The sequence below is a fragment of the Leptinotarsa decemlineata genome, unplaced genomic scaffold, assembly GCF_025532065.1.
Source record: "Leptinotarsa decemlineata unplaced genomic scaffold, Ldec_3_MD MMD2_tig00000026_RagTag_RagTag, whole genome shotgun sequence".
Classification (NCBI taxonomy): Eukaryota; Metazoa; Arthropoda; class Insecta; order Coleoptera; family Chrysomelidae; genus Leptinotarsa; species Leptinotarsa decemlineata.
Genome location: NW_027412539.1, coordinates 3,829,856 through 3,851,511, shown reverse-complemented (window position 1 = coordinate 3,851,511; position 21,656 = coordinate 3,829,856). Strand labels below are relative to the sequence as shown.

Here is a 21,656-nt window from a genome sequence, read left to right as displayed (position 1 = left end):
GTGATAACGCTACATTTTTTGTCTTGGGACCAACAGTGACACCTTTGCTTCTATATTTTATTGTCGTTGGCTTCATTGTGTTAACTTGAACGGCTTTGTCACAAGCAAGGCTTTATTTTCTGTTGAGAAAACGTCGTGTGAAGATGAACTAGGACCAGCTTCACAATAATTTATTATTCTGGTGCATATTGCATCAAAAGTTTCTGAGGTGTGTACAGTTTTCTGGTTCGGAACAGTGTTCCAAACGTTTGAGAAGCGGCTTTTGCAATTCCAGCAACATGATTGCGACGAAACATATTGGTATCCATTTTAACCCCCAACAAACTTATCGAAGCAGATAGTGGAATTGTCTGACCTGGCATGATTATATTCGGTTCAGAGACATTTACATTTTTTGGAGAAAACCGATGCCTAGGTTTTGGTAACATTAAACCAAATATGATTATTACAAGCTGCAAATACGTATTAACTCTGCAGACAGCAAGAAACTTTGGGGCGTAGTGAAACAATTAACTGGCCCAGAATAAAAAGAAACACAAAATTGAATCATTGAAAAATGATGCAGACGAAATAATAATAGATAAACATGACATTTCAAATGAATTTAATTCTAAATTTGCTAAGATAGGTAATACGCTCGCTGACAAAATTGCTCGTGATTCAAAGTATAAATTGAATCGTGATCCTATTTCCAACGAATGAAAGAGAATTAACATACCTCATAAAATAATTGAAAAATAAAAAATCTGTCGGATTAGATAATATCAAATCAGAAACACTCAAAGCAATAGTTTCCCAAATAGTCGAACAACTCGCGTACATTCTTGTATCGAAATTGGTCTATGGCCAATCGCCTTCAAAAACTCTGTTGTCATACCTATACACAAAAAAGGCGATGAATCTAAGGTCGACAACTATAGACCTATATCATTAATAACTCACCTGACCAAACTTTTCGAAAAGTTATTGAGAAACAGATTGATATCCTATCTTGAAAAATACCGTATTATCTCGGATCACCAATTTGGCTTCAAGAAGAATACATCCACAGAAGACGCAATTCATGAACTAACCAAAAAAATCAACAGTGCTGTTAGTGAGAATGAAGCATGCTTATGCCTATTCATAGATCTGTCGAAAGATTTCGACACTGTAAGCCATCCCTTACTCTTGAAGACATTGGCGTCCGAGGAAATTCACTGAAATTATTCGAAAGTTATCTCTTAAGGAGAAAGCAAGTAGTAAGAATTGACAACATACTGAGTACCGAAGAAAATACCGAGTATGGTGTACCACAAGGAACCGTTCTAGGTCCTATTCTTTTTAGCATATATATAAATGGTTTATTTGCGCTAGAGAGTGGTGGGGATATTATAGGATTTGCTGATGACACAGCCATATTATATGAAGACGAGAGCTGGATTTCTCTTAAGGAAAAAGCAGAAAAAGGCTTTAGTCGTATTAAAACCTGGTTAAAACACAAACTCCTCACAGTTAATTTAGAAAAAAAGAATTACATGATATTCACGTGCAACAAATCAAAACACATTCCCTTCATCAATTTAGAAGTCAAGATTCAAGGTCTACCCATCAAAATTCAATCAGTAGCCACGAGCCAATAAAACAACAAAACAAAAAAACTTATTGTTCTTAGTTACTATTTATTAAAAGGTTAGGTAATTTCTGAAGGGCTCGGTAAGAGACGCTCAAGAGGCACGCGCAAAAGATTGCACGGCAGCTCAGTCGGGTATAGGGTGGGTTGAACTCGAACACTCTCTATACCGGATAGGGAAAAATTAAAAATATATATAGGGCGCCACAAACTTAAAAAAAATGAACGAGTCTAAGTTGAGAGACTCCCACTAGCTAGATATGGTTCTGTTTTTCAGAGCCAACATAAGTTAAATAACTGCAAAGAGCCCTTGGATCTTTTCTTATTATTTGTATCTCTAAATTTTACGAAATGAGTATAGACCAATTTCAAGGAACAAAAATGAACAACATTATGTTACTAGTCCCCAAATACTGTTCTTTAGGATCTTATTTAGACATAGCTAACTCAAATTTTAAGAAGTAATAATTAAATATGTATTAAATATTTGCTTTCCAGCGGAAAGAGAAAACTAATAAAATCATGCAGCTTATCTGAATAATGAATGACGAGGATGGTTCCACTGTCCAACGGCACACGGAATAGCAGTCACAGCCCTCCAACTCGGAATGTTACGAAACTCGAACCCGCGAATTATTTGAACTCGTTCAAATAATTCGCGGGTGGGTTGCAATTTCTCCAGGCGGTCTCCGATATGGAACGGCAGGTTATGGAATATTGTAGAAATAATCGTTTGGGAGTCCAATTGAATCCCAATAATCGGACGATCACTGAATGGTCACGGTAATACCTGGGGTCATGGGTACCAGGACCAGGACGAAGACTAGGAATAGAACTAAAACCCTTAAAAATATTCCCCGTTTTAATTATCTTTAGCCTCACCGGCTTTCTTATTTTCCCTCACCTCTTTGGTTGGTTGAGAGTAGTATCGATTCATGACGTTGTTATCGGCTTACGTAAATCCTTCGTAACGAAGAGCAAACTATTCGCTGAGGTCACAACAAAGTGACGAAACGATAGGCAATTAGTCGCTTGAAAGCAGAAGTGTAGTAATCCACAATTTTGTGAGAATTTTCAATTTGGAACACGACAGAAAAATTCGTACACATCAGCACTGACACTTGGCAAAATCCGACAAGTTTAATTTTTATCTCTTAAAGAAAAAAGGTTTTTTTTCTTCTCCGTACCGAGAACTAATAAATAAATTGTACTTCGGAAACCCGTGATTCTTTATTGAATATGACAATCTGTCCACCAAGAATATGCAACCCATTTAGCATCCGAGTTAAAGGAACTGTGGCTACGATTCCGAAGCCAACGATACGGAAAAATATGGACAAATAACCGCGTTGAATGAATACCTAAAAAAACTAAAGAAACCGTTACACAGTAGAAAAAATCAAATATTTGGGCGTCTTCTTTGATCTTCATTTAAAGTGGAATCACCATATCACGTATAATATTAAAAAAATACAGACAATACTATACAGATTTGAATATTTGAAAAAAAATACTGAAATATGACCAGCTGAAAACCCTGTACCACGCCTTGGTAGAAAGTCATTTGAGATATGGTATTTTGGGATGGGGCGACGCACTGAGAACGCACCTTAAGCCTCTGGAAACCATTCAAAAAAAATTCTGAGAATAATGCTATCAAAAAACAACAGATATCCTTCAGACCAGCTTTTTAGTGAAAGTTATATCCTTCTTCCAAGGCAATTGTACTATCTGAAAACTGGTTTGAAATATCATACTTCACGGAATCAGGCACAGCTACCTACTCACCATTAGGAAACTCTCCAGAAAAATCAACATATAGTACCTCACATGGCTGAATCGTTTGGTCAAAGGTCATATAGATACATTGCACCTAAAGTACATAATTCAATTCTCAAATTGATAACCGACATCAAAAACATTTTTACTTTCAAAAAAGAATTAAAAAAATGCATTCTGAAAATGCCTAGAACAGTAGTCACTGAAGGATAATGAAAATTGAAAACCTTTTGAATAACGATATATCACTGTTAGCAAACAGGTATATAGATTATTGATATATTGTATTGAACTGAACTGTTTAAAAGTTTGATATTCGCTAAGTTGAAAATTGTGTTACTGTATTATACCTACTATTTGTTTTCATATTTTTATTTTAAATGCCTATGTCTCACTTTCATCAAGCATTATCAATATGTTATATTAAACAGAACTGGTTGAAAGCTAAATAATCTTGTACTGTGTTTTTGTTATGTATTATAGTGTTTGTTTTTTCATTTCATTTTATTTTAAGTATAATACCAAATTATAATAGCTGTTCATTTTTATTCACATTTACGATTGAATATATTCGTAGTCGAATACCTTTATATGTTATCCATTCTATGTTTTTGTTAAACTATTTCAATGTATGTATGTATATGCCCATATTCACACCAAATTTGTATCTCGAAACAAGTATTCACTTACTCATCGAGCATCTCGTTCTTTATTTGAACTTTTAATTTGTACTTCTCATTTGTATTTGTATTTGGAACTTGAATAACATATATTATTATATATCATTATATTATTGAATTGGACCTGGTTATTTTCACCCCAATTCGAAATCACTTCTAGATTCTCATTGAGATACGCATCCTCTTGCTGCCAGTGATGATGTGTATCCGCAGCGGATGTCCTGGAATCCAAATATAATGACGAGACAAGTGTGCTGTCGTCAGCAAAGCAATATATTGGATTCTTGTTATTTTTTCAATATGTAATTGATGCACAATGAAGAGAGAGTTTTAGACAATATCGACGGCCACTTGCAGGGAACGTTTTTTCAAAGAGCTGGAGAGCCATACAGAAAAATGATCCGACAAGTCATAGCATCGAAGTTTGGTCAGCAAATTCCTCATGCGACACACGGTCGAAGGCCTTAGGAGTTGTTGATATACAATAAAAGGGGATTGCAGACAATATGGATCTCTGGGAGACACCACTACCGCAAAAACACAGAATCAAGCAACAAGATTTACTTGATTCTTGCTCTTTATGCATATTTGGTCTTCTCTTGTGGTACTTTATGTCTCCACCAATTCTGATAGTTGAGTGACGTTACGTTACCAAGTTATTCACAACTAAATTCTAGCATCTCTACTTCTATGCAAAAATTATTTCAGTAATTCTTCTTAAGTAAATGTACTAGGCCGGTTCTGGCCCATTCCTTGTGGAGATTAACATGGAAAACGGCTAAGGTCCATTCTGGCGTTTTTGGTTTCTTTCAAGGTCACGCGTACGGCAGAGTCCAATCAGAGCGCTCCAAATTGTCACGTGACCCAGATGCATCATCGCAAGTACACCACACTGGCGCCACCTATGAGTCACTAGCTGAACTATCTATTGGTTGAAGAAGGACACTGTAAACACTAGACATATGGGTGTTGTCATGCGACGCAGTATGCGCAGTTGCCGGTTTTATGATGTCTGTCAATACGGATCGGTGTCTGTGCAACTATCAAATGTCAATGAGGGTGCGGGACGGTGTCTGTGAGGGGGAAACGTGTGACGTCATCGACGCAGGATGGAACGAGTATAGTAGCGATTTAAGCGTAGAACTCCGCCCCTCGGCCCCCTTGGTACTTCACCTAACCTATCGGCCCCCTTGGTACTACACCTAACCTATCAGCTCCCTCGGCCCCCTTCAGTCACGTGATTTTAATTGAAAAAAGTTTATAGTTATGAGATTCGAACCTGGGTCGTCCGCGCCGTAGACATTGTCCTTAGCCTCTACACCATCGTAAGATATTGAAGTTAACTGCGAATGTTTGGTATTTACAGCGTTAGTTTTGTCGGGACCGAAATTGACTCATTCATTATACTTGACAGCATTTTTATTTTTGATTTCCGTAGAATGTAATCGTCATTATCATATTGAAGATAGGAAAATATACTTAGATTTGGGAAATAATTAATATTTCATGTAAAGAGGTGCATGTGTGTGTAAGAGCGAGAGGCGCGTGTGACGTAATCGATGCACAAATTTACGTGGCTTTGCGTATATTGAGAGATTCATTATAATAATTTATCGTACAGAATTGTTTCATGTCCTGTTATCAGTAACCGCACAAAAATAAGTGCTCGATTCATCGATACAAAAGTATATGGAAAAAACAAAAGTTATAGAACACAGAGAGTCATCTATAAGTCACTAGCTGAACTATCTATTGGTTGAAGAAGGACACTGTAAACACTAGACTCATAAGACTGCATCTGTCAAATGTTAATACATGCCAGCATGTCAGGTTCGGCGTTGCCAGTTGTACAATAAATCATTGTTTATGGAGTAATGTAGCGTTGCCGGTTTTGGAATTGATCGTGAACTACTCGACGAAAATTGGAAGCGCGAAAGTGATATATTAATAATAATGAATCAGATTTAAGAAAAAACATTACAGATTAATGAGGCTGTATCGTTTCAAAGTGTGATCCCTCAATGTTACAAGGTATCTCAAAATACATCATTGAAAAAAAAAATGGTGTCGAAGTGTACAGGGTGCGTCAAAATACATCATTTAAGAAAAAACATAACAGTTCCGCGAGGCTGTAAGTTTTCAACGTGCGATCTCTCAATGTGTATAAGGTATCTCAAAATACACCATTGAAAAACGAATATGACGTCGAAGTGTACAGGGTGCGTCAAAATACATCATTGAAAACAAACATGACGTCGAAGTTTACAGGGTGCGTCAAAATATATTTAAGAAAAAAACATGTCGGTTCAACAGAAGTCTAGCATTCCAACATGCCAAAAGGGTACAACGTCTCGTATTTTTGTTAACCAAGTTAGCATCATCAGGAGAAAGAGGAGATCCAAAAGTGTCGTGAGGTTAAGCGTTGTGGACTCAACGTGAGGGCAATGGGGGAGCCAAGTATTCGACAATGACATTTCAAAATACGTTGTTTTGCATAAGTTTCGAAAGAAAACGATGTTCCGTACGTCGTTGGTAAACAAAAATGAGTAGTATAATGGCATTCAGAGAATACAGACGTAAAGTAGAGGAATTTGAGAGACGTGTCCAACAAATAAGTGAAGATATGCAATTATATGAGGAAAAGAAAATGATTCTCAAGCAGTTGAATAATTTACACATTCAAGACAAAGTGTTCCAGCCTCAGAGTGTAGAATATGTCGTCAACGATGCTGAAAAACAATTTTTATACTTCCGACTACAATAATTTCTGTTCAATATGTGAATCATTCATTATACTTGACAGCATTTTCATTTTTGATTTCCGTAGATTGTAATCATCATTATCATATTGAAGATAGGAAAATATACTTAGATTTGGGAAATAATTAATATTTCATGTAAAGATGTGTATGTGTGTGTAAGAGCGAGAGGCGCGTGTGACGTAATCGATGCAAAGAGAGATGGAGATGGTATCGAGATTTACCGGTTGCTAGTGCAAGCAGGTGTTGCCAGTTGTACAATAAATCAATGTTTATGGAGTAATGTAGCGTTGCCGGTTTGAAAATTAAGTTATAGAACACACAGAGTCATCTATGAGTCACTAGCTGAACTATCTATTGGTTGAAGAAGGACACTGTAAACACTAGACTCATAAGACTGCATCTGTCAAATGTCAATACCTGCCAGCATGGCAGGTTCGGCGTTGCCTGTTGTACAATAAATCAATGTGTATGGAGTAATGTAGCGTTGCCGGTTTTGGAACTACTCGACGAAAATTGGAAGCGCGAAAGTGATATATTTTATAACAATGAATCAGATTTAAGAAAAAATATGACAACCTGCGATCCGTCATTGTATACGGGGTGTCTCAAAATACATCATTGAAAACAAACATGACGTCGAAGTGTACAGGGTGCGTCAAAATATACCACTTAAGAAAAAACATGTCGGTTCAACAGAAGTCCAGCATTCCAACATGCCAAAAGGGCACTACGTCTCGTATCTTTGTTAACCAAGTTAGCATCATCAGGAGAAAGAGGAGATTCAAAAGTGTCGAGAGGTTAATCGTTGTGGACTCAACGTGAGGGCAATGGGAGAGCGAAGTATTCGACAATGACATTTCAACATACGATGTTTTCCGTGCGTTTTCGATCGTTTTTCGTGCGTTTACGATCGTTTTTCGTGCGTTTTCGACCGTTTTACGTGCGTTTACGGTCGTTTTTCGTGCGCTTCCGATCGTTTTCGACCGTTTTACGTGCGTTTACGGTCGTTTTTCGTGCGGTTTCGATCGTTTTTCGTGCGCTTTCGACCGTTTTACATACGTTTTCTATTTTTTGTTGAGGGTATCATAAGGCGGTGAGGTTAGATAAAAAGGCTGCTTGGTACAATGAAAACGCTGTGGATGTTATATTGAATAAATTAGGCGAATTTGAAGAACAATTGTCGGGGTGGGCTTTGAGTAAAATTCTTTTGTTGGAGGTAGCAATTAATAAATATGTGATTGGTAACGGTTCTTCTTTCATTCCAGTGCCACAAGAAATCGCAAGGAAGAAGGCATGCATTAATGTACAAAACAATGACGAAATGTGCTTCTTCTGGAGTATTATTAGCGCCTTGTATCCTGTAGCAAAAAATTCTAATAGAGTGTCAAAATATCCACACTATTCTACAGTTCTGAATACTACAGGGCTAAATACTCCAATGGATTTACATCAAATCTCCAAATAATTTGAAAAACTTAATAATATTTCTGTTAATGTTTACACTTTGGAATTGAATCAAGCAAAGGAAAAATCATTTTTTGTAGTAATACCTGCCAGACTCACGACAACAAAACGAGACAGACATGTCTTTGATCCAACAATAATGGAATTTAATTTCAGTCTCATCATCGTCATTATTGGGTGGAGCCTCATAATCGTTCAATTTTGGAAAATATTTTTGAAATTCGTGAATTCCTGGAACGGTCGTTATGGCGCCAAAAATTTAATTGCGAGCCCTCGATTTCAGAGTCGAACCGTTTTCGATACAGACTTGGTGGCTATTGAATTGAAAAAGACTGAACTTGTTTTCAATAAACCTCTGTACATCGGAATGGCAATTTTAGATATTTCAAAAACATGCATGTTTGATTTCCATTACGATTTCATGGTGCCCACTCTAGGTATAGAAAATTGCAAGTTAATGTATACAGATAGCTTCATCTACGAAATAACGTGTGAAGATGTCTATTCAGAACTCATCAAAAATTACCTATCAAAATTTGATACTTCCGATTATTCGCCCGATAATAAGTTTCAAATTCCACTTGTGAATAAAAAAATTCCTGGGTTAATGAAAGATGAAGCAAATGATAAAATCATCACGCACTTTGCGGGGTTACGTTCCAAATTGTACACCTACAAAGTGCAGGGTGGAAAAGTTATCAAAAAATCAAAGGGAATTCGATATAATGTAGTCAAAAATAAAATTGATTTCAAAGATTATATCGATTGTCTCAGAAATTTTAAAGAAAAAATATGTGAGCAGTTCACTATTCGATCATATGCTCACAAAGTTTTCAGTATCAAGCAGGTGAAAATAGGCTTGAGTCCACACGACGATAAACGAAAATTAATCCCCAAATCATCCGACACTTCACCTTGGGGGCACTATAGCTTGAAATGAGGTTATCATTTGGATTTTATTTCTATTTATGTGATTCATTGATGAATTTTGTCCTTGTTTGAATATGACTGATAGGTGTGAGTTACTCTGAGAATTTTCAACAACTTTTCAATTGACTGCAAACAGAAATATGTTTGAGTATTTCAGTTTTTGTATATTATTTATTATTGTACATGTACACGTTGATATAATTTGAATGAAATATATTGAAATTTTGTATACTTATTTATTGTTGTACACACACGTTGATAAAATTTGAATAAAATATATATTGAAATTTTGGTGTTTTATTCCATAAAATAACTTTTTAAAGCTGTTGTTTTCACCTTATACATTAAATGAAACAAATGTTACAACGTTTTCTCATTCATTACATAAATCATACACTATTTTTTGTTTATAATAAAATAAATATTCACGTAAAGCATTAGCATACAGACTATCTAGAGCTGAGGCTTGACAAAAACCTTCTATGATTTCTTCCAAAGTTAAATTAGTTTTATTCTCACGTAACCATGATTTTATTATATTGAAAACACCTCGATAATAATCACAAAAGTTCAAAGCATCCAGCATAGCGATACGGTCAGAGAGCACACCAAGGTGAGTATTCAGGATATCGTTTACATCTCGTTGAAACAGCTCCATGTTCGTGGTGTCCTTGGAAATGGAAACTTGTTTGGTATTACTTTCGATGTACTGTGTGACGTAAATGTAATCCCCGCAACGTGTTGTAATTGGATCATATTCGTCTAGATATCCATCGATTTGTGATTCGAAGAAATTTTCCTTTATTTGTTGCAGGATGTCAATGAGGGTCGCCCATTCATAACTTGTTAAATTGATGGAACGAATGGAGAACTGCTGCTTCAAAATTATGCATGGGCTGAAGTCTCTGCATGGACTTAGGCCACATCGAATTTCATAAGATGACATGGGGAATGCCATCAACAGCAATTGATGTTCGTTTCGAGCAGCCATTTCGTATTGCTCCAACGCTCTGTCTATTGCACTTAGAGTTCCATTATAATCTTCACCATCACTGTCGAACATTACTTCAACTTCACTACCGTAACCACTATCGAGAGACATTTTCAAACTGAATGTCCATCTGTGTTTGCATGCGCTCTTATAGCTTCAGATTACGTGGTCCGTTTCAGATATTGTGCGTTTGTTAAACACACAAATATTTCTTCACAAAAGGCCCTCCCAATACATTGTCAGTGTGCTTGTTTTCCATAAGATTCTATACAAAATCGACATTTTCGATCCAACTGTTGTGTTTGTTATCCAAACCCAGCCATTTTACGTACATTTTTTTATCTTTCTTCCTCAAGACTTTTTCAACGAGATATATATCAGGATTTGCAGTTTTTTGTAATTCTTCTCCATAAAAAGCACCCCTAATAGGTGCACCCTGCATATCTTCTAGCATGAAGGTGGCGGGGTTGGTAATATTGACTTTGACAATTTTGAATAATTCCGTAGTCCAATTGGGCGTATAGCCTTTTTCAAAAACGTGTTTCGCCTTACTGATTCGTACAACATCACCGACTTTGAATTTTCTCGGTCCAGCTGTTTTCACATGGGTGTATGTTGATTTGAGAATTTGTTTTTCGTTAGTTTTGGTAATTTTCGAAGGTTGTATGCCCGTCTTCGAGTGTCGCGTATCATTGTAGGATTTTGTGATTTCAGGCAAGACATTCAACCATTTGTAGGTGCCATTCAGACTAAAATATTTGAAAAGTCTTTCTTTTAACGTTCTAATGATACGTTCAGCCATAGAAGCCTTCGTGATACTGTACGTATTGTAGTGATTTATTCCATGTTTTTTCATCAAAGTTTGAAACTTATTGTTGTAAAATTCTTTACCTTGATCGGTTTGTAAATTTTTTGGACAACGTTTCGTATGTGTCAAGATATCTGCAAACGTTTTCGTAATTTCCTCTCCCGTTTTTGATTTCAGTGGTCGAGTCCACACAAATTTCGAAAAACAATCTATGACGACTAGAATCAGTTTGAAATTTCGATTTTGGTGAGCGAACGATCTCATCTCAGCCAAGTCCATCTGCCATAAGTCATCTATTCCTTTGATAACTGTACGGCGTCGAGGATAATTTTTTCTAATTGGTTTATGTAGTTCGTTGACAAGTTGAATCTTGTCTTTGGAAGTCATGACGACTGATGGAGAAGATGTGTGAACCCCGCTCTTTTATTATGGTTTTGCTTGAACTTTATTTTGTATCTTTTTGATTTCCTTGATAGTAGAATTTATTTCGGTAATTTGTTTGGAGATGTCACCTTGAAATTTGGTTAGTTTTTCATTTACTTGGATCATTTGTTTTTCGTGTTTCTTAGCTAGTTGATATATAAATGAAGCAAGTTCATTTTCGGTTCCATCCACATACTTTTTATTAGCAACATCGTAATCAGTGGTGGGGCTCTTCACATGACACAATTTCACATCACCACAATGAATATTACCATCTGAGGTATAATGCAACAAACATCCTCCAGAGGGCGTTGGCAATTTTCGCTTTCTGTTGCTGTCGCTACGTCCAAACTTATCGATAACCATTTTGAAAATGATAATGTATTGGGGAACGTAGTGTATCTTATAGAATTATTTTTGCCTCTCTGAGTTCATTCAAAATGGCAATGATTTCATTGTTGTGTGAAGTATTTCCTGCATCTCGAGAGGCTAGCAATAATTTGAGACGTTCGCATAGCTCGTTGGGATCGTCCCAATAAATGTATTCAATGGGTTTCGTATTGAATGTCATTGCAAGAGGTGACGTTTTGGGTAGACATGATGTCATCGTAGTAGTAGTAGTAGTAGTAAGAGGTGTTTTAGGTTGAAAAAACCCAGTACCAGTTTTACGACGATTTCCTGCTGTAGGAAACAACGGTTTGATTATGTTGGTGTACTTGTATCTCTGTGTGCCTTTTAAATGCCCAGCCGAATTCTTGTGAGCGCTCGATAAATTCAAAATCTTTTTGTATACATTCAAATCCTCAGTGTTATAATTTTCAGGCATGTCGAGAAATAACAGTTCATATATACCGGGTGTTCCTTTCCAGTGATGAGCAGCCAATTTTATGTATCCGCTACGCTTGTCAAAATCGATTTCCTTTTGGAACCATTTTGAAGATACCCCATCATATATGGGACCGTATACTTTGTCGATTTCCTTGTCATTTCCCCAATGTTTTTTAATGTATGGTTGAGACATTACCGGATATTGATCGATATATTCTTCTAAAACTTGTTCATTTATGCCTGACGCAACGTTGTCGTCTTGTTCGTCTTCTGCATACCCACTAAAGACGTTTTCATCATCATCGTCATCCTCATCTGTACCTGCAACATGTACGAGGGATTGGAATGGAGTCGTTTCAGGCTCATCCACTGTCTCTTGTTTGACTTCGGTTTTTGCCTCAGTTTTCAATGGGGTACTAGCTGACTGTGTTGCTGTTTTATTAGCTATTTTCCTCAATGGAATAGACAGAGGTTTGAAAAATCTTTGCAATGACTCATCTTCTTCGGATTTGCCCAATTTCAGAGCCAAATATTTTTTTCGAATGATGCGTGCAATTTCGTTGATCTTATTCTTTCGAATAACATCAACTTCTTTGCTCAACGGTTTCATGATGGTGAATGATACTACATCACGCACTGTGTATACTTATATATTTGTCGAATCCTTGACGATAACGTCCACCATTCTTATCGAAATCTTTCATTATTACAACGGTTCCATATCGATGTTGCCAACATTCGGCACACATTCTCTTGAATTCATCGAAAGACATGTCGGGAGAGACGTGTTCATCGAATACATGTTTCAAATTCATTTCATCCTGTTTGAAAAGTACAATCATATTGCAATTGTCTCGTATCAATTGTTTGGGGATTTTTGAATATGTCTGACAAAGATAGGCGGCGTCAATGTTCTTATGCCTACATACAGAATAATATTCGCGAATTTTCTGTTGGCCATCACATGCGACATCATCGAAAATGAATATGGAATTTGATTTGGCTTCGTGAGGGCTTATGATATCCTCATTTTCCCTGAACGGATAATATCCCAACCCCTTGACTTTACTGAAAATTTCTTGAACCACTTGATATTTAGGTTGATACAATGATTTTGAATATACGTAGATATTTTCAAATTTGGCGCCATTCGGGTGGAATAGCAATGTTAAGATAGCGTTTGTCTTTCCACAACCACTCGGCCCACAAATTATTGCACGAAACGAATTGGGTAATAATATACCATGCTTCCCAACTACACTACTATTGTTGGCTTCATTCAAAAAGTCTAAATTTTCAATAGGTAATGTCTTGTCTTGTTGAACGACTTTCATGATGTGATGCTGGATAATGAGTGCGCTACGGTTATAAATAAAAACATCACAGTCATCACCCAATCATTCTCAATGTTGACTTACTCCGGTGCAGGTGTCGTTAATTCGATTATCAATAAGCTCCCGTTCGAATTACATCTACCTGGTTATCAGTTTTGCGGACCAGGCACCAAATTGAAAAAGAGATTGGAACGCGGTGACACCGGTGTAAATCCTTTGGACGAATATTGTAAAGATCACGATATCGCGTACTCCCAAAGCGACTCATTAGAAGACCGTCATAAAGCAGATCAAGTGTTGGAAAATAGAGCTTGGGAACGCGTTAAATCGAAAGACGCTAGATTTGGTGAAAAAGCTGCAGCTTGGCTCGTAACTACAACAATGAAAGCGAAACGTAAGCTCGGCATGGGGTTGTCCTTTCGACGTAATATGCTTCAAAAAATTACTAAAAATTGGAAGCCACATCCTACCAATATTAAGAAATCTAGTGCTTCGGCTTTGCGAGCTGCTAAAATGGCATTGAGTCAAGCTGGAGGACGTAAGAACATACGGATACCTAGGATAATACCATTCGAAGCAAAATCTGGAGGAATCCTTCCCCTCATCCCTATATTCGCTGCCCTTTCAGCTTTGGGTTCGTTGGCAGGTGGAGCAGGCGCTATCGCAAAAACCGTAATAGATGCTAAAAATGCCAAAAAGAAACTTGAAGAAGATCAACGTCACAATAAAGCTATGGAACATTTAGGTTCCGGTTTGTACCTACGCAAAACACCTCGAGGATTTGGTCTGTTCCTAAAGAAACAACAGCAACGCAAAGGGCGAGGTCTTTACTTGAAAAAGCAAAAAAACTCCTACTGAAGCTACCCCATAGAGCATTATACGATTCGGAAATTCAAAAATGTGCCCGTCAAATGAGAATTCCACATTTTCGTGGAGTCTTTATGCGCGACACGTTGCCAACTCGTGGTCCTCGACTGCGAGAATGTGCTGTATTGAACTTGGATTCTCGATTGAATAAAGGCACTCATTGGGTAGCTTACATTAAAAACGGCAATGCTGTACAATATTTTGATAGTTTCGGTAATCTCAAACCTCCAATGGAATTGGTCAGATATTTTGGAGGGGGTATAACGATTACATATAACAATGATCAGTATCAAAATTTTGACTAGAGTAATTGCGGACATCTGTGCCTACAGTTTCTGCTCCATAATGTCTGCAAAAATGGTTGGAGATAAATCTTTGCGAGATTTAACCGATGCTGAATTGAAAACTTTATCGATCGACTATTTGATTGAGAATGCTAAACCTTGGGAATTATTGGATGTTTGGCATAGATTACCAAAGGACTACCAACATCGATTCGCTTTGCAGATTCGTTTACCATGTTTCATCCATTACCGACATGAGGTACCACCACCTACATCAGCTGCGTCATCGCTACAAAAAGCAATGTATTATGGTCCTGTGAGTTCGCAAATAGAATGTTATTATTGTAGAAATAAATGATTTTTATGCAAAATGTTGTTGTTGTTGTTGTTTCAATCATTATTTAAGGAGATGTCATACTGACATTATATCAGTCATGTCTATGATATTAACGCTAACGAGTCGTTCTTCGACGCTCTCCATCGATTTCAATCCACCCATTCGATTAGATTCTGATTCTGAATATACTTTGGCTTTGCTCAGTTTCCATTCGTACAACAGTATACCCAACATTGAAGAAGGTACGAAATTCTACTACTATGAAAACGCTGACAAAACTAAACAGAAAAGCATCGATATACCTGTTGGATCTTACGAAATTGGTGACATTGAAGAATTAATAAACAAATACATCACGCCTAAAACGTTCAAGGAAAACCCTGAGGATTTTTTCTATCTGAAACCGAATAATAATACGCTGAAAAGTGAAATATTCTGTCTGAAGCACTCGATTGATTTCCGACCTGCAAATAGCTTGGCTCACATACTGGGGTTTTCATCTACTGTTCTCAAACCAAACTCACATCACGAATCCGATCTACCTGTGGATATCATTAAAGTACGCACCATACACATAGATAGCAACATTACGTTTGGAGCCTTCTACAACGACACACCGACTCATACGATATACGAATTTGCTGTTGGTGTTGATCCGGGGTATGCAATTGACGAAATACCTAATCACCCCATTTACCTACCTATTGCACATAGAGACGAAATAAACAATATCACGCTGCGAGTGCTCGACCAACATTCTAGGCTCATTGATTTCCGAAACGAAGAAATAATAATTCGTTTGGAATTGAAGCGGAAGTATGGTGCTGACTATCTATAAAAATAATACACCTCCATACCCCAAGTCAGTCTTCACCAAGACCTTCACTAGTCGACAACTATTGACAACGGAAAATAAATTGTTTCTGGAATCTCTTGGTTATCATGTTGTCCAATCAAGTGTTCAACATTTTCCGAAAACCGCAAATCGATGAGTCCATACAAAAGATAGAATGGCGGACCTACTATCCATATGTCAAATCTTTTCGCAACAACGATGTTATTGAAATTAACATCAATCAATCTGATGCCTACGATGCTTTGTACGATAGTCTGCTGTTCATTAGTGGAAAAGTTGAGAAGACTAAAGGGGACGGTAAGGTGTCATTCGTAAACAATGCTGGTGCTTTCATGTTTCAATCTGCTAGTTATGAGCAGAGTGGTAAGGAATTGGAAGCAGTTCGTGAACTTGGAATTGTTAGTACTGTTAGAGGCTTTCTCATCTACACCGACGACGATATCAAACACTTGGCCACCTCCGGTTGGACTTTTCCCAACAATACAGGCGTCATCAACACAACTCATCTAACATTCAACATGCTCATACCCATCAAGCATTTTTTGAATATCTTCAACGATTATCAGTGTGTTTCTTACGGTAAACATACCATTCGATTAGTACGAGCTGGAGATGATAGCAACTGTTTCAAAATAGAAGAGACTCCTGCTGCACTAACACCGAAAACGGAAGTTAAATTGGAAATTGAAAATATCGAACTGAAAGTTAAACGACTCTTTCCGCATGATCAAATTAAATTGCAACTTTTGAAAGCTATCCAAGCAGACACTCCTATTCTCATACCGTTCAGAAAATGGGAACTTCATATGCTGCCAGCTCTCACACAAGGTGCAAAAAATGAAATATGGGCCGTCAAGACTTCTTCGTTCCTCGAAAGCCCTCGCTATGTAATTGTATGTTTCCAAAAAAATCGTGACTACACTAAAGTCAACAATGATCCAACAATATTCAATCATTTGAATATTACCAATATAACGCTCACTCTTAACGGTGAGAATTACCCCAAGGAAACAATGCATTTGAATTTTGCAAAGGGGAATTTTTCGCAAGCTTATTTCAACTACTCACAATTTGGTCTCAGCTACAAAATAACCAATCAACATAATCCTCTTCTCACTTCCACCGTCTTTACGGACAGAGCTCTCTTTGTCATCGATTGTTCCAGAAGGGATGAGAGCATTAAAAGTTCCAGTGTTGATGTAAAACTTGAAATCGAAGCATCCGAGGGATTTCCTCAAAATACTAGAGCCTATTGCATAATTGTGCACGACACTGTCATAGAACACCTCCCACTCAGCGAAATTATTAAAAAATGGAACTGAACATGTGATTTTGCTTCAGTATCAATCGAAGAGTCAACATGAGAATAGCTGTTGTAGATATTCAAGGCTTCACCGTCGAGCAAAAATTTCATCCTAAAGAAATAGCCATTAGGATTGGAATTCAGTGTAGTAACTTTTTATTGCTGCCAAACACACCATTTTCCAGTTTGAGTAAAGAAGATCGTCGTACCGCCTGTTACTTGGAACGAAACATTCACGGATTGAGGTATTCCTCTGGCTTTGTGGAATATAATCAATTGGATGCCATCCTCATTGAGAATCTACAAGGTGTCGATGTCATTTATGTGCGAGGACATCAAAAATATGACTTTCTAACTGAAAAATTTCACGAGTTGAATATACCGACACGCGTTGTTAATTTGGAGGGCTATGACAATACAACATGGATGGTTCCCACATTCGACAACAACGAAGGTGCCTCACCCTGTATGCATCACATTCGCAAGCGAACCAACTACAATTGCAGTCTCCGAAACGTAGATATTTTATACAAATGGCTTTGTGATATATTACCAAAATAAAAATGTATAATAATTTTCCAAATCATTTCTTCTTTTTTATCTAACCTCACCGCCTTATGATACCCTCAACAAAAAATTGAAAACGTATGCAAAACGGTCGAAAGCGCACGAAAAACGATCGAAACCGCACGAAAAACGACCGTAAACGCACGTAAAACGGTCGAAAACGATCGGAAGCGCACGAAAAACGACCGTAAACGCACGTAAAACGGTCGAAAACGCACGAAAAACGATCGTAAACGCACGAAAAACGATCGAAAACGCACGGAAAACATCGTATGTTGAAATGTCATTGTCGAATACTTCGCTCTCCCATTGCCCTCACGTTGAGTCCACAACGATTAACCTCTCGACACTTTTGAATCTCCTCTTTCTCCTGATGATGCTAACTTGGTTAACAAAGATACGAGACGTAGTGCCCTTTTGGCATGTTGGAATGCTGGACTTCTGTTGAACCGACATGTTTTTTCTTAAGTGGTATATTTTGACGCACCCTGTACACTTCGACGTCATGTTTGTTTTCAATGATGTATTTTGAGACACCCCGTATACAATGACGGATCGCAGGTTGTCATATTTTTTCTTAAATCTGATTCATTATTATAAAATATATCACTTTCGCGCTTCCAATTTTCGTCGAGTAGTTCCAAAACCGGCAACGCTACATTACTCCATACACATTGATTTATTGTACAACAGGCAACGCCGAACCTGCCATGCTGGCATGTATTGACATTTGACAGATGCAGTCTTATGAGTCTAGTGTTTACAGTGTCCTTCTTCAACCAATAGATAGTTCAGCTAGTGACTCATAGATGACTCTGTGTGTTCTATAACTTAATTTTCAAACCGGCAACGCTACATTACTCCATAAACATTGATTTATTGTACAACTGGCAACACCTGCTTGCACTAGCAACCGGTAAATCTCGATACCATCTCCATCTCTCTTTGCATCGATTACGTCACACGCGCCTCTCGCTCTTACACACACATACACATCTTTACATGAAATATTAATTATTTCCCAAATCTAAGTATATTTTCCTATCTTCAATATGATAATGATGATTACAATCTACGGAAATCAAAAATAAAAATGCTGTCAAGTATAATGAATGATTCACATATTGAACAGAAATTATTGTAGCCGGAAGTATAAAAATTGTTTTTCAGCATCGTTGACGACATATTCTACACTCTGAGGCTGGAACACTTTGTCTTGAATGTGTAAATTATTCAACTGCTTGAGATCCATTTTCTTTTCCACATATAATTGCATATCTTCACTTATTTGTTGGACACGTCTCTCAAATTCCTCTACTTTACGTCTGTATTCTCTGAATGCCATTATACTACTCATTTTTGTTTACCAACGACGTACGGAACATCGTTTTCTTTCGAAACTTATGCAAAACAACGTATTTTGAAATGTCATTGTCGAATACTTGGCTCCCCCATTGCCCTCACGTTGAGTCCACAACGCTTAACCTCACGACACTTTTGGATCTCCTCTTTCTCCTGATGATGCTAACTTGGTGAACAAAAATACGAGACGTTGTACCCTTTTGGCATGTTGGAATGCTAGACTTCTGTTGAACCGACATGTTTTTTTCTTAAATATATTTTGACGCACCCTGTAAACTTCGACGTCATGTTTGTTTTCAATGATGTATTTTGACGCACCCTGTACACTTCGACGTCATATTCGTTTTTCAATGGTGTATTTTGAGATACCTTATACACATTGAGAGATCGCACGTTGAAAACTTACAGCCTCGCGGAACTGTTATGTTTTTTCTTAAATGATGTATTTTGACGCACCCTGTACACTTCGACACCATTTTTTTTTTCAATGATGTATTTTGAGATACCTTGTAACATTGAGGGATCACACTTTGAAACGATACAGCCTCATTAATCTGTAATGTTTTTTCTTAAATCTGATTCATTATTATTAATATATCACTTTCGCGCTTCCAATTTTCGTCGAGTAGTTCACGATCAATTCCAAAACCGGCAACGCTACATTACTCCATAAACAATGATTTATTGTACAACTGGCAACGCCGAACCTGACATGCTGGCATGTATTAACATTTGACAGATGCAGTCTTATGAGTCTAGTGTTTACAGTGTCCTTCTTCAACCAATAGATAGTTCAGCTAGTGACTTATAGATGACTCTGTGTTCTATAACTTTTGTTTTTTCCATATACTTTTGTATCGATGAATCGAGCACTTATTTTTGTGCGGTTACTGATAACAGGACATGAAACAATTCTGTACGATAAATTATTATAATGAATCTCTCAATATACGCAAAGCCACGTAAATTTGTGCATCGATTACGTCACACGCGCCTCTCGCTCTTACACACACATGCACCTCTTTACATGAAATATTAATTATTTCCCAAATCTAAGTATATTTTCCTATCTTCAATATGATAATGACGATTACATTCTACGGAAATCAAAAATAAAAATGCTGTCAAGTATAATGAATGAGTCAATTTCGGTCCCGACAAAACTAACGCTGTAAATACCAAACATTCGCAGTTAACTTCAATATCTTACGATGGTGTAGAGGCTAAGGACAATGTCTACGGCGCGGACGACCCAGGTTCGAATCTCATAACTATAAACTTTTTTCAATTAAAATCACGTGACTGAAAGGGGCCGAGGGAGCTGATAGGTTAGGTGGAGTACCAAGGGGGCCGATAGGTTAGGTGAAGTACCAAGGGGGCCGAGGGGCGGAGTTCTACGCTTAAATCGCTACTATACTCGTTCCATCCTGCGTCGATGACGTCACACGTTTCCCCCTCACAGACACCGTCCCGCACCCTCATTGACATTTGACAGTTGCACAGACACCGATCCGTATTGACAGACATCATAAAACCGGCAACTGCGCATACTGCGTCGCATGACAACACCCATATGTCTAGTGTTTACAGTGTCCTTCTTCAACCAATAGATAGTTCAGCTAGTGACTCATAGGTGGCGCCAGTGTGGTGTATTCGCGACGATGCATCTGGGTCACGTGACAATTTGGAGCGCTCTGATTGGACTCTGCCGTACGCGTGACCTTGAAAGGAACCAAAAACGCCAGAATGGACCTTAGCCGTTTTCCATGTTAATCTCCATAAGGAATGGGCCAGAACCGGCCTAGTACATTTACTTTCTTACATGCACATTTTTGTATTATCCTACTATTGCCTCTCATTCACCTTTGTATAAATAAAGCTAAACGAGTTACTCCCGGGGAATCGATACTTTTGCAAGTCAAGAAACAAGTAAGTTGATTTACTCTATGCTAGGTACTATGAAATCCAAACGAAGAAACAAGTTACTCTACTAGAACTAATGCGGTGATATATATATCTCGACTTCTTCCAAAATATTAGCGAAAAGTGGGGTAGGGTGAAGTGTTTTAAGTTGCTTCATGCAAGTTAGGACAAATCATTCAGTATTCACTTATGGTTTGATGTGTAAGGTTAGAGGTACGATAGATCAGAAAATATGTCGTCAAGTCGAGGAAAAAAACTGGTTGAAATGCTAGAAAAGAATCCAGACAAAAGATTATGGTAAGTACTTTTTATGTTGGTAATTATTATTTGAATAAGTTGAAGTGAATGTATTGCCATCTTCTTAATAGCTGCAAGTGAAGTAAAGTAAAAATCACATTATGTTATAAATATTGGCTCAGTCACGAAGCTATTAATCAGTTATGTAACCATTAGGTAAAACTCTAAACAGTATGAAAGCCCAAAATTGCAGTTGAATATATTTTCTATGCAAAGAATAGAGTAACGTTTCTAGTTTTCATATAGATT

The 21,656-nt window shown here is 37.4% G+C and overlaps 1 protein-coding gene across 1 annotated transcript in view; it reads right to left on the bottom strand.

Moving 5' to 3' along the window:
* LOC111505412 (trace amine-associated receptor 9) overlaps nucleotides 1-21,656 on the bottom strand; it is a 466,598-nt gene that overhangs the window by 94,769 nt on the left and 350,173 nt on the right. The window lies entirely within an intron of this gene.